This window comes from Odocoileus virginianus, chromosome 2 (genome assembly GCF_023699985.2).
Source record: "Odocoileus virginianus isolate 20LAN1187 ecotype Illinois chromosome 2, Ovbor_1.2, whole genome shotgun sequence".
NCBI lineage: Eukaryota > Metazoa > Chordata > Mammalia > Artiodactyla > Cervidae > Odocoileus > Odocoileus virginianus.
In genome coordinates this window covers 51,213,821-51,226,439 of record NC_069675.1, presented here as the reverse complement: position 1 = coordinate 51,226,439, position 12,619 = coordinate 51,213,821, and the positions used below count along the sequence as shown (strand labels likewise).

At 34.4% G+C, this 12,619-nt stretch overlaps 1 long non-coding RNA gene across 1 annotated transcript in view; it reads left to right on the top strand.

Annotated features, from left to right (window-relative positions):
* LOC110146384 (uncharacterized) overlaps window positions 1–7,971 on the top strand; it is a 123,954-nt gene extending 115,983 nt beyond the window's left edge. The window contains exon 3 of the long non-coding RNA XR_002316529.2: window positions 7,906–7,971. This is a non-coding gene — a long non-coding RNA (uncharacterized lncRNA). The remainder of the gene's footprint in view (window positions 1–7,905) is intronic.
* The last annotated feature ends 4,648 nt before the right edge of the window (window positions 7,972–12,619 follow it).

Sequence of the window (12,619 nt, the reverse complement as noted above, 5' to 3'; positions counted from 1 at the left end):
TGTTTTTCTGTTTGTATGTGTCTTTGCCTTTAGATAACATTGCTGAGGTTGATTTGTAAAAGAGTTCTATTTAATTGGCTTAAATGAAAGTAAGAGCCTATAAACCAAACAATTCTAAATACAATAGAAATTAAGCTAGATGAGATTCAGGTTCCCATGATCTGGGTAATATTTAATATTAAGTTAATACTTGATAGTAATATTTATTTTTTGTTTGTCAGCAAGGAAAGTAACTTGATATGAAGAAATTTTTAAGGAAAGAAAATGCAAATGAGATGAGTTTTGGGTGAAATTTTCTCTCTGGATGTTGTACATCTAGAAAGTTAAAGTCAAAATTATGCTAAAATAAGTGATGAAAAGTTTATGGAAAATGGGACCCCCCAAAAGGGGGGGGTTTATGCATAATAGGTCAGGATTGATTAAGATTAAAATAAATTTAATTGAGTAAATTATCCTTGAAAGTAAGCTGGTACAAAATTCAAATTTAGCTTTTCCCTTTGTTAAAAAAGACAAGTTTTCTCAAAAAGACAATCTACAGATTGGGAGAAAATATCTGCAAATGATGTGACTAGTAAGGGATTAGTCTCCAAAACTTCCAAACAGGTCATTATGCTTAACAGTGTCAAAACAAACAACCCACTCAGAAAATGGGCAGCAGACTTAAAATAAATATTTCTCCAAAGAAGACATAAAGATGACCAAGAGGCTCATGAAAAGATGTGCATCATCATTCTTTATTAGAGACATGCAAATCAAAACTGCAATGAGACATCACCTCACACCAGGTAGAATGGCTATTATCAAGAAAATCCACAAACAATAAATGCTGAGAGGATATGGAGAGAAGGGAAACCCCCCACACTGTTGGTAGGGATGTAAGTTAGAACAGCCACTATAAAGAACAGCATTGAAGTTCCTTTAAAAGGTAACCATATGACTCTGCAATCCCACTCCTGGGCATACATCTAGAGAAAAACATGATCTGAAAGGATACATGATCCCCAATATTCATTACAGCACTGTTTACAATAGTCAAGACATGAGAGCAACACAAATGTCCACTGACAGATGAATGGATAGAGAAAATGTGGTACATATATAAAATGGAATATAACTCAGCCATTAAAAAGAATGAAATAATGCTATTTGCAGCAACATGGATGGACCTTGAGAGTGTCATACTAAGTTAAGTCAGAGAAGGAGAAATATTGTATGAGATCCCTTATACGTGGAATCTAAAAAAGAAATCTTACAAATGTACTTACAAAGCAGAAAGAGACAGACTAAGAAATTAGTCTGTTGAAATTATAGTTGCCAAGGGGAAGGGATAGTTATGAATTTGGGGATGAACATGGACACACAGCCATATTTAAAAGGATAATCTATAAAGACCTACTGTGTAACACATGGGGCTGGCCAGTGCTACGTGGCAACCTGATGGGATGAAGGTTTGGGGGAGAATGGATACATGTATATGTGTGGTTGAGTCTTGACTGTTCACCTGAAACTATCACAACATTGTTAGTCGGCTATAAAAAATAGTGTCAGTCGCTATAAAAAAAACAGTCATGTCCGACTGTTTGTGACCCCACAGACTGTAGCTTGCCAGGCTTTGTTGTCCATGAAATTCTCTAGGCAGGGAATACTGGAGTGGGTAGCCATTCACTTCTTCAGGGGGGTCTTCCTCCAGGAATCAAACCCAGGTCTCCCATACTGCTACATCCCAATACAAAATAAAAAGTTAAATAAACAATTAGTATCACATTGTTAAAAAGAAAAGGCACATTTCCTGAATACTTTAAACTGTCTTTGATAACAGATCTTAACTTTCTTTATCTTTTAGGTGATCTTTTCTATATTTTCCTTTGAAATCTTTTGCTACTTTGCCTAAATTAATAACTAATGTTCCACAGTGACCTATAATCCTGTTACATTTTAAAAGCTACATTTTATGTTTTTATTTTGTCAAAACTTCCCAAATGAAATTACAGTAAATATCCCTCTACCTCTAGCTAAGTTTGTGATGCTTCAGAGGGCCCTGAAAGCACCCCAAAGGGAGATATTAAACAACTTAAGTTCACTTGGTCTGTTAAATTACATAGAAATTGTTATCAAATTAATAATAAACATTCAGGTTATATTGTACAGTAAAGGATATAGATATTCTAGAGAGTATATGGAATTCTGATATGTCCTGGTAATATATTATCAGTCTTTCAGGTAATATATTATCTGAAAGTTTTATGTCATGGTAGTGATCGAGTTGCTTTGTCAATTGCATTGTAATCCGATTTAAATGTGCATTCTTTAGTCTTTTGTTATTATAAACAGTTATGGTTTCACTCTAATGCCTTTGAAAAAATGTCTCCTCTTCAAGAAGATTTATAAAAAGGATTTTTAGATAAATACAAGTTTCTTACTTTCAATCATAAAGCTGAAATGGGTAACATACTGAAAAAAATCTAATTGGAAACCTAATGACTTCATAAAGGTGTTGAAATAAAGGATTAATTATATAGGATTGAGTAAACTGGTAAATATGGTTATAATTTTTATGGGTTCTAAATAAAAAGATTATTGGTTTAAAACTGTTTTCCAGGTATAAGAACGACCTTCTCCTTAAACTAATTATGACTTATAGTAACTTGGTAAATTATACCTTTTGTAACCAGAATTAAAACATTTATCTTTTTCTCTTTATGTTGATCCTACCAGTAACACATGCTTGTCTCTAAGATTGAGTTAGGCATAAGTTGTGGATAGGCTGTACAATAAAACCTGTGAATAGCTCATTAAATCAGTTACGGCTCTGTAGTCACTAGACTATTGCAACTGGATTACAACTTATTATACTAATCAATGTTTTAGTTTCTTCTTTGTTTTGAAATTAAACTTTGTGCCTCTCTCCTGCACCATGTCACTGTCAATGTCCCTGTCTTCATTACTTAATATCCTCTATGAGATTGCTGCTTCTTATAGTATCCTGTGTGTAACCAAGTCTCCAACAAAACTTATATGGCTAAAGAGCTTAAGGAAATAGGTCACATTTATAACATAAAATAGTTATAATAATGTGATTCTAGGTACAGGAAAAGGCAACAAGAGAAAATGTCTCCTAGATCACAATCAGAAGATCCAGAGAATCTTTATTGATGGGGCCAATCCAAAATTTAGCACTTGGAGTGGCATATTAACAATTTCCACCTGACCTGGGATGAGCCTCCCAGCACCTGGGACAAAATTTGATTACAAAATGTCTCCCAAATATTGGTCAAATTCCTGACCGTGAAGGAAGGACCTGCAAAATTTAATCAGTGACTGCAGTCCTCTGACATGAGCCACTCCCTACAGTGAGCATGGACAAAACTTGGGATATGAAAACATAGGATTATAGGCCCCAGATAACTGAGGCCATATCAGGGAAATGATTTTAACAAACTCTGACTCTTGCATCTTCTCATACGTAGAAAAAGTACTAATTCCTTAACTTGACATGCTGCCTCCTGGATTTGAAGTCCTAAAAAGAAAAAAAAAAAAAAAAAAATCCTGCTGAATAAGACAGAACTCTTAATTTTCAGATTTTAAATACCTTTTAAGTATACAGGTGTAAAGTAGAACTTTCCAGGGGGACAAAGGAAGACAAATCGCAACCTTTGCACTGGCACTGATGGTGGATACTCCCAGAAAGATACATCTGATGAAGCAGTTAGAAAGATTGTCTCCCTTTTTACCAAAAGACTGTGGAATAGACACTGACAGTGGGGAATAATTGCAGGGAAGAGCCGATTCTGACTCCATGTTGGAACCGTTTCTTTGACTTGCTTTTGTTATTATAATCATACATAATGGCCAGACTCAGAAAATCCTGCCCCTCTGCCTGACTGTTAAACAAAAGTGCCTTGGTTCAGGACCCTGTCCACCCTTGAATGTAAGGAAGAAAGAAATGAACGCATCCCCTGCCTGAAGCTTGCCATTCTAGGAGATATTTACAAGATTAGTGGCCTTCTTACTTTATTTCCTCATTTCCTCCCATCTCTATTTTTTAAAAGAACCTTTCATCTGCAGATTCATGCTATTATCACCATTATAATTACTAAAGTAGAAAGGAGTAAAAACTATTCCTAGTTTTTTCTAAACAAAAGTGCATCACTCAATAGCTGACAAAAATCTATCTAAAATTTTTCTATTCATTTCTAATGAAAAATAATTTAGTGACTCTTTAGTGATGGTTTTGGGCATGGTGAAGGGGGTAATGTTTGGTGGTTTTGAATCTTTCTATTAAAAAATACTTATTTGGGATCAGAATTTATTTTCATTGGAGTAGGATAAGATGCATTATTATCAAAGTCTGGTAAAAATATGCATTGTCATTAATACTATCTAACATTATTTTAGAAGTACTACTAATGGAAAATTATGATTTTTTAAAAAAAGTATAATTTGTGGATGACTACATATGCATCCTTAGAAAACCCAAGAGCATCCACTAAGATCCTATTTATAAAATTAATATGAGTATTAATGTTGTTGCTATATATATTGTACTGCTCCTATAAGATGTGATAAAAAGGTTATTTTTGTACTTTCAACAATGATATAACATACCTAGTATCAAATTTAAGTACAACTCTTCTCTGGCCAAAAGAAAGAAATTGAAATAAATGAAAACCCAGACTGTGTTCTTGAAAATGATTTATATTTCAAAGGATTTGATAACTTACAATTTTCCCTAAACTCATTTATGCTCTCAGAAATATTCATCACAAAATCCTATAGTGTGTAAGGAAGAGTATTTTAAAGGTACAGAGGAATAATCAATGAACTAATTATCTTATATCTAAATTATATGTAAAATATGTCAATGTTTAAAAGTCAAATAATACAGTAAATCTATAATTTAAAGGGACAAGTTTTGTCCCTGTATCTCCAAGACTGTTTCTCAGAGACAATTATTTCCTAAATAATTACTTTTATAATCACTGAAGTAAAATAAACCATCATTCTTAAATAATGGACTTGTATTAGTGTAAATTGATCTATCTTCTTACAGCTATTGACCTCCTACAATGATGACTGAGAGGTTTTTTGTTTTTGTTTTTGTTTTCTTTTTCCAATTTTGCTAAAATCTTAGCTTTACTTATTATATTGATTATCATTGTTGCTGATATGACTAGCTTCATATCCAACATCAATTTTTATTTCTCCCCTAAAAATAAATAAATAAACTGCAGTAATAATGTGACCAGACAAAAAAATGAATTTTTAGCTTGATGAGGGATAAAGAAATGTGAGCTTAAATTGTCATATAGAACTCAGGGCAGTCTCTTAAGTGATGTGGGTGACTGAAAAGCAGATACCCATGTTACTGTTATTCCTCCCTCCTACTCCAGGCTCATTTGATTGTTAGAGAGTCAGTGGTCATCCTGTGACTGGCCTGAAAGTAGTTCTGAGGATAGTCCTAAAAAGGGCAGAACAGAGAAAAAGAAGGACTCTGAACATTAACGACATTCTGATCCACACTAACTGTGTGTGTGTGTTTGCTCAGTCACACGAACTAATCCTGGATCATTATCCTCAGGATTTAGTGGATGTGAGAGAGAAGAAGCATCAATAATGTATAGCCAAAAATATTCTGGGTTTCTGTTTCAGTAGACTAACACAGTTAACAATATTATGCAACTTTCAGTAATGCACTTATAGCCTTATATCTGGTTCATTCATCCACACTTGGTATTCCTTCAACCCCCAGTTTTTAAGCAGAGATCAGTGGTGGTGTTATCTTTTCTGAGACCTCTCATCCTATCTGGCTTTAAGCCTCCTAACTTCTATAAAACTGTATAGTTATTTTCATATTTCAAGGTCAAATATATCTATATACTGTCTGTAACCACAGTTGATTATGTTATGCTTCATATATATTTTGAATTTACGTGAAAACATCAATAATTAGTATTTATAATTTATAAATCTACTAACACTGTTCACTATAGTAAAGTAGAACACTAAATTTATCTATCATTTTTTGTGTAGTTATTTTGTATTTTTTCCTAGCACAATTGTTGACTCTTTTTTCTTTTCCCATTGTTTCCTAATCATAACCCAAAATTCTTCAAAATTCTTAAACATCCCCTCTAGCTTATTTAATACTTTTTTTTTTCTTCCCAAGACATCCTGTTTGAAGTTCCTCTCAGTATGTCTGGGTGTACTGCTGTCAAGTCCAGCTGTGCAGATGGCATCTTGTGTTCTCACTTATCCTGTGTCTGAATTATTCTTTACTGTATCACTTATTATCTTTTTTCTTGATTTATATTCTTCTTCTATGAATTTCTAAGCAATTTTGTTTGTTAGGTAAATTTTCTGACATTTTGCTTCTTGGTAAATGTCATTTTGTTGCTTTCACACTGATCATTTCAGAATTAAAATGTTTCTTCTCAAAATTACAATGGAATTCTCCTATTGTTTATGGCAATCAAAGTAGTCAATCAAATATCTGACTGCTGTCTTCATTTTGTTTTTCTTTTTTAAGACCTTTTCTGTTTTCCTCCATAGAGAGAAAATTTTCAACACATATCTAAGTTTGGAATATGGCCCTTTTTATTATTAGCCTTACTTGGAAATTAGTAAAATTTTTCAATTTTTAGATGTATACATAAACTTTAGTTTGGAAAATCATTTCATATTGTTTCTTTGAAAAATTTTTCCTCATTGTTTCCTTTGTTCCCTCTTTCGGAAACTCCCATAAATACAATTTTGGGCATTCTGAGTTAATGTTCCTTTTATTATCTATTTCTCTATGTTTTTGTTTCCTGGATATTTGTTTTACTCTGGGGAAATATTCCCAAATTTACTACTTAGGATTCTTATGCCTATACTTGTGATCATATTGAAAACTAAAGTTACATTTCCAAGAACTCTTATTTTTTTATTCTCTTTTTTCTTAGGATTGCATTTTTGTCTTAAGGAGATTCTATGTTTTTGATTTTTGGTTTTTGTTTTTTTCTAATTTTTTTTGCAAACAAAAATCCAAATTCTAAATATTGATTTTCAGTTCTCTCTCTCTTTTCTTTCCTGTTTCTTTTGAAGTGTTTTATGTTGATCTTTCTTTCTTATGGTAAATTTTACTGACATGTTTGTGAATTCTTGTTTGGTTGTGTTAGGTAGTTAGAATAGGGAAAAGGAGTCCAAAATGGCGGTGGCTAAAAGACAACGAAGGGAAAAATCTGCAAAAATAGAACAAAGGAAGGTCTGAGGACCAGAGTCAGGACTTCAGGTAGAACAGCACTCCTGGCCAAGCCCAATTTGCATAGGGCAGGCCCAGGGGGAAGAAAAAAACATATAAAAAGAGGAGCCAAAGGGCTCTCTCTCTCTCCCCCTAGCACTGGGGTGTTCTTTTCTTTGCGTCTTTGGGTCGACATGCCCTCACACCTTGAAGATGGATTTTCCTGCTATTATCTAAATAAAACAGAGCTGTAACACTGAGCTGTAACACTGATTTGTCTAAGAGCTATCATGGTCCATTCAAGGCCTAAGAGCTATAACACGGTCTGTCCAAGACCCAAGAGCTGTGACACGCCTAGGGGGCTTTAATGTCCGTCACTCCAAACCTTTGCTGTGACGAGACAGAACCGAGGAGCATACACTCGCCTGACAGTTGTTTGCATATAAGTATGATACAATAGAAAGCCGGAATAGGAAAAAAAAAAAAAAAGATGTATGAAATTGTATTTTTAAGATGAAAAAGGAGACATGAAACACCATGTAAGGGTTTTATTCTGAGACATATATTGACTTGGTATCAGAGATGAACTATTAAATTTATATGAAAGATACCATTTTATTGCTATTATTTTTAACAAAGATTAAACAAATATTTATTGAGTTTTTTTTTTTTTTTTAATGTGCTAGACTCCATCACAGGTGTTGAAGATACAGCTGTGAATATAACACATGTAAACTCTTGTGATCCTGTGAGTAATAGAGAACATAAATAATAAGAAGGATAAGAAATGAGTATGTGCATTGTAAAATCAAGCAAATGCTTTGTTTTGTTTTAATTTGTCTTCCCGCTATTTATTTGATATATATATATTTTTTGCTTAGGGAGTAAATGCTTGACTATAAGAATAAATAAGTAGAAGTGGACAGTTTCCTATTAAAATAAGCCTTTCATTTCTTTTTTTGTAAAAAATGGCATAGTTAAATATAACTTGAACACACAGAACTATGGGCCATAAACAATTTCAATCCTATTACATATATGAAAAGTTTACCTTATATTATTCATTTGCTCTTCATACTAACCTATGGAGCAAGTTCTAACATTACTAGTTTTTAAAAAGACAAACCTTACCTTAACAAATTGTGATGAGGGTAAGTCTTGAGTCTTATACATTAATCACCCTTCTCTATAATTAAAAAATAAATAAATAAATCATACTCATAAATGTGAATTATAAATTGTATGCTTATGCCACTGTAATTAATCTATACAATAACTGTTTCTGGTTTTGTTAGGTTCTAACTAAAATCGAAGTTTCTTCCCTCACTTCAGGAATGCCTCTTGATTACCTTGTACACATGCCCTGCCACTATCTAGCAGTTTAGAAAAGAGAGAAATACATTCCAGAAAAGTTCAGTGTAGAGGATCCCTGCAATCCAAAGAGTGATTTCAGTTGTATCCTCAGGAATTTGTAGTATTTAAGTGCATGGAGATTAGCAAAATGCCTTCTGCATTCCTTATATATCACTAAAATACAAGGAGGTAGGAAAATCAAATAGTCATTTGAAAAACACTAAGTCAAGCTTCCCAGGTATCGCTAGTGCTAAATGCAGGATACATAAGAGATGTGGGCTCCATCCCTGGGTTGGGAAGATCCCTGGAGTAGAAAATGACAGCCTGTTCCAGGACTCTTGCCTGTGAAATCCCATTGACAGAGGAGCCTGGTGAGGCTGAAGCCCATGGAGTTGCAAAGAGTTGCATAAGACTGAGTGACTGAGCAGAAGCAGGAGAAGGGGACAACAGTGGATGAGATGGTTGGATGTCATCACCCATTCAACGAACATGAGTTTGAGCAAACTCCAGAAGACAGTGAAGGACGGGGAAGTCTGGCATGCTGCAATCCATGGGGTCAGAAAGTGTTGAACATGACTGAGAAAGAAGTCAGTCTGAAGGGAACAGGTTTCAAAGAGGAGATTAAAGGGAGAGACCTGAAAGACAGATTAGAGCTTTATCAAGACTTTATTCAATTAAGTGTGTGGATCTTATCCTTTAACAATGGGAGTTAAGGAAACACTTTGAAACTGGCTAGTGAGAGGGTGAACAGGTATGTTTAGAATGCCACCTCCTTGCTGCCCTTGACATGTAGCTCGCCGGGCTGCTTTGTCCATGAGATTTCCCAGACAACCATAGGGTTACAAGAGTCAGGCACAATTTAGTGACTAAACCACCACCACCTCACTGCCCATATTAAAAATAGCAGTTAAAAAGCAACAATGTAGAAAAAGATCTTTAATTTTCCTTTTCACAAAAGCAGCCAAAATATTTTAGATACCCTGAAATGAACGCCTTTTTCTTTCTTGATCCTCTTCAGTTCAGTTCAGTTCAGTCAGCCATGTCCGACTCTTTGCAGCCCCATGAACTGCTGCATGCCAGGCCTCCCTGTCCATCGTCAACTCCCGGAGTCCCCCCACCCCATGTCCATCCAGTCAATGAAGTCATCCAACCATCTCATCCTCTGTCGTCCCCTTCTCCTCCCGCCCTTAATCTTTCCCAGCATCAGAGTCTTTTCCAAAGAGTCAGCTCTTTGCATCACATGGCCGAAGTATTGGAGTTTCAGCTTTAACATCAGTCCTTCCAATGAACACCCAGGACTGATCTCCTTTAGGATGGACTGGTTGGATCTCCTTGCAGGGTCTTTTCAAATGAGTCAGCTCTTCGCATCAGGTGGCCACTTAATATCATAATTTCTTTTGGTGACTCCAAAATAAAACAGGTAATATCCTAAATAAACTTCCAATGACTGAAGTAGATGTTCACAGCTAGTAATACATACCTTGGAAATCTGGTTTCCTCACCTTCAATCCATGAGTCCTTAAGTCTTGCTCCCAATTAGCTTTACCAAATTGAGTAGTAAATGCCTATGACCAGTTTGATATATAACTATAAAGTGACATTAGTGCATTTCCCACCTATTATGAGAAATAAAAATTTATGCTCTAGAGGTTCCCTGCATGACTGATCTAGAGCAGTCATTTTCACTCCTGCCTCCCTAGGAAATACAAGTTTAGTATTAAAAATATTTTAATAAAGTATTTAAAGTAATTTTTTATTTTATAAGTTTATTATATATGCTTTACAAAAATACAAGTCATGATATATTATCTCATATATTGCTACATACAATCTGGTAATTTTAGTTCTATGTACATAAATTTATTTTTCCTCATACTAGTTATAATTTTGTTGTCCTTTTTAGGGGATCTTCCCAACCAAAGAATCAAGCCTGGATCTCCTACTTTGCAGGTAGATTCTTTACCATCTGAGCCACCAGGGAAGCCTGTCAACATTTTTACTGGCATCATAATATGTATTTAGTATTTATTTTCATTCATATTCTCTAGGAGATTTTGTCTAAAATTGGAATTACCTGTGAAAATTTAATTACACCTAACTACCAATCATGGAGAAGACAATGGCACCCCACTCCAGTACTCTTGCCTTGAAAATTCCATGGACGGAGGAGCCTGGCAGGCTTCAGTCCATGAGGTCTCGAAGAGTCAGGCATGACTGAGCAACTTCACTTTCACTTTTCACTTTTGTGCAGTGGAGAAGGAAATGGCAACCCACTCCAGGGTTCTTGCCTGGAGAATCCCAGGGATGGGGTCACACAGAGTCGGACACGATTGAAGTGACTTAGCAGCAGCAGCAGCTACCAATCAACCTGTCTTTATAGTTGCTTTTCAGAAATATTTTCCTTTTCTGCATGCATTTTTTTCCTCCATATGTCAGTAGTAGTAAACTTTATTCTTCTGAAAAATATTAATTTTATCTAAGCTTTCAGATAAATTAGCATAGAGTTTTGATGTTTGTCTCTTCTTTTCAATTGCTAATGTTACTAGTCTAAATTAATCTAGCCGACTGCATTCAATGTTATTATTTTTTAAAAAGGTGATTCTTGACTGTGTTCCTTTCCTATTGGAGTTCTACTTTAATAGAGTCTATTAACATTATCCTTTTTTCTGCTTCATTGAAATAATTCTAAAATATCTCCTTTCTAATATTTAAAATTGGTGGTTTTGTTTTAGATTTCATCATTATTAATATAAATACTTGATGCTATACATTTCATTTTTTGCCATCTTAGTATTATTTCTAAATCTTAAGTATACCATTTTTCTTTATTCTGTTTTAAATATTTTATGATTATTTATAAGTTGTTAATTACTTTTAATTTCTAAACATCATTCCTGTAATTACTAATTGAACTGTACTGTGATTGAAGTCTTGACCAGTTGAGTTCTAAACCTTTGAAATTTGTGAGACTTGGTCTACAGTCTAATACACTAGATTTTAATAGGTTTCATGTATTTTTTCAATTATTTATGCAATTTTCATATCTTCCCATTAAATCAAGCTTGTGAAGTGAATATCTTTAAATCTTCTAAATCACTCTTTGAATTTTTCCTTGAGAATTTACTAAATACGAAAATATGGTAAAAGGTTCATTACTTCCTCCTTTATGTTCTGTCCATTTGTGTTCAAGATATTTTGAGATACTGTTTGCAGGTGTATAACAGTTAAGGTTTGTTTAGTGTTTTTTAATCATTCTGATAAATTAAACTTTTAACATATTGAAGTAATTATTTTCATCTTTATTGTTTAGATGAGTTTATGTTATTTGCTATTAACAACTATTAGTGTACTATCCCAACTAGTGTCTGTCTGATAAATCTTTTTCTATTTCCTTTCTTATAACTTATCTTGTGTTTCTCTGTCCTTCTACTTTAGGTATACTCCAGTTGAGAGAATTAAAAGTTAATTTTTAGAATATAGCTTGCTGTTCATGTCTTTTAAATTAAGATCTTAATCTATTACTACTTTATAAATACAGTCACAATATAGCAGTAAGAAAATGAATACCGGAGGCAGACTGCTTTGCTTGAATTCTGGATTTGTCATTTACTAGATATGCATGTGGAGAAGGCACTCGCACCCCACTCCAGTATTGCTTGGAGAATCCCATGGATGGAGGAGCCTGTTGGGCTTCAGTCTATGGGGTCGCTAAGAGTCGGACACGACTGAGCGACTTCACTTTCACTTTTCACTTTCATGCATTGGAGAAGGAAATTGCAACCTACTCCGGTGTTCTTGCCTGGAGAATCCCAGGGACGGCGGGGCCTGGTGGGCTGCCATCTATGGGGTCGCACAGAGTCGGACACGACTTAAGCGACTTAGCAGCAGCAGCAGCAGATATGCATGATGCTGGGCAAGTCATTGAAACTTTTTGTGCCTCCTCATTATTTGCTAATTTAGATTTATACCAGCAGTTGTCTCATGGGACTCTTGTAAAAATTAAATGAGCTAGTATTTGTAAATTCAAATACTGTCTGGAATATTTGC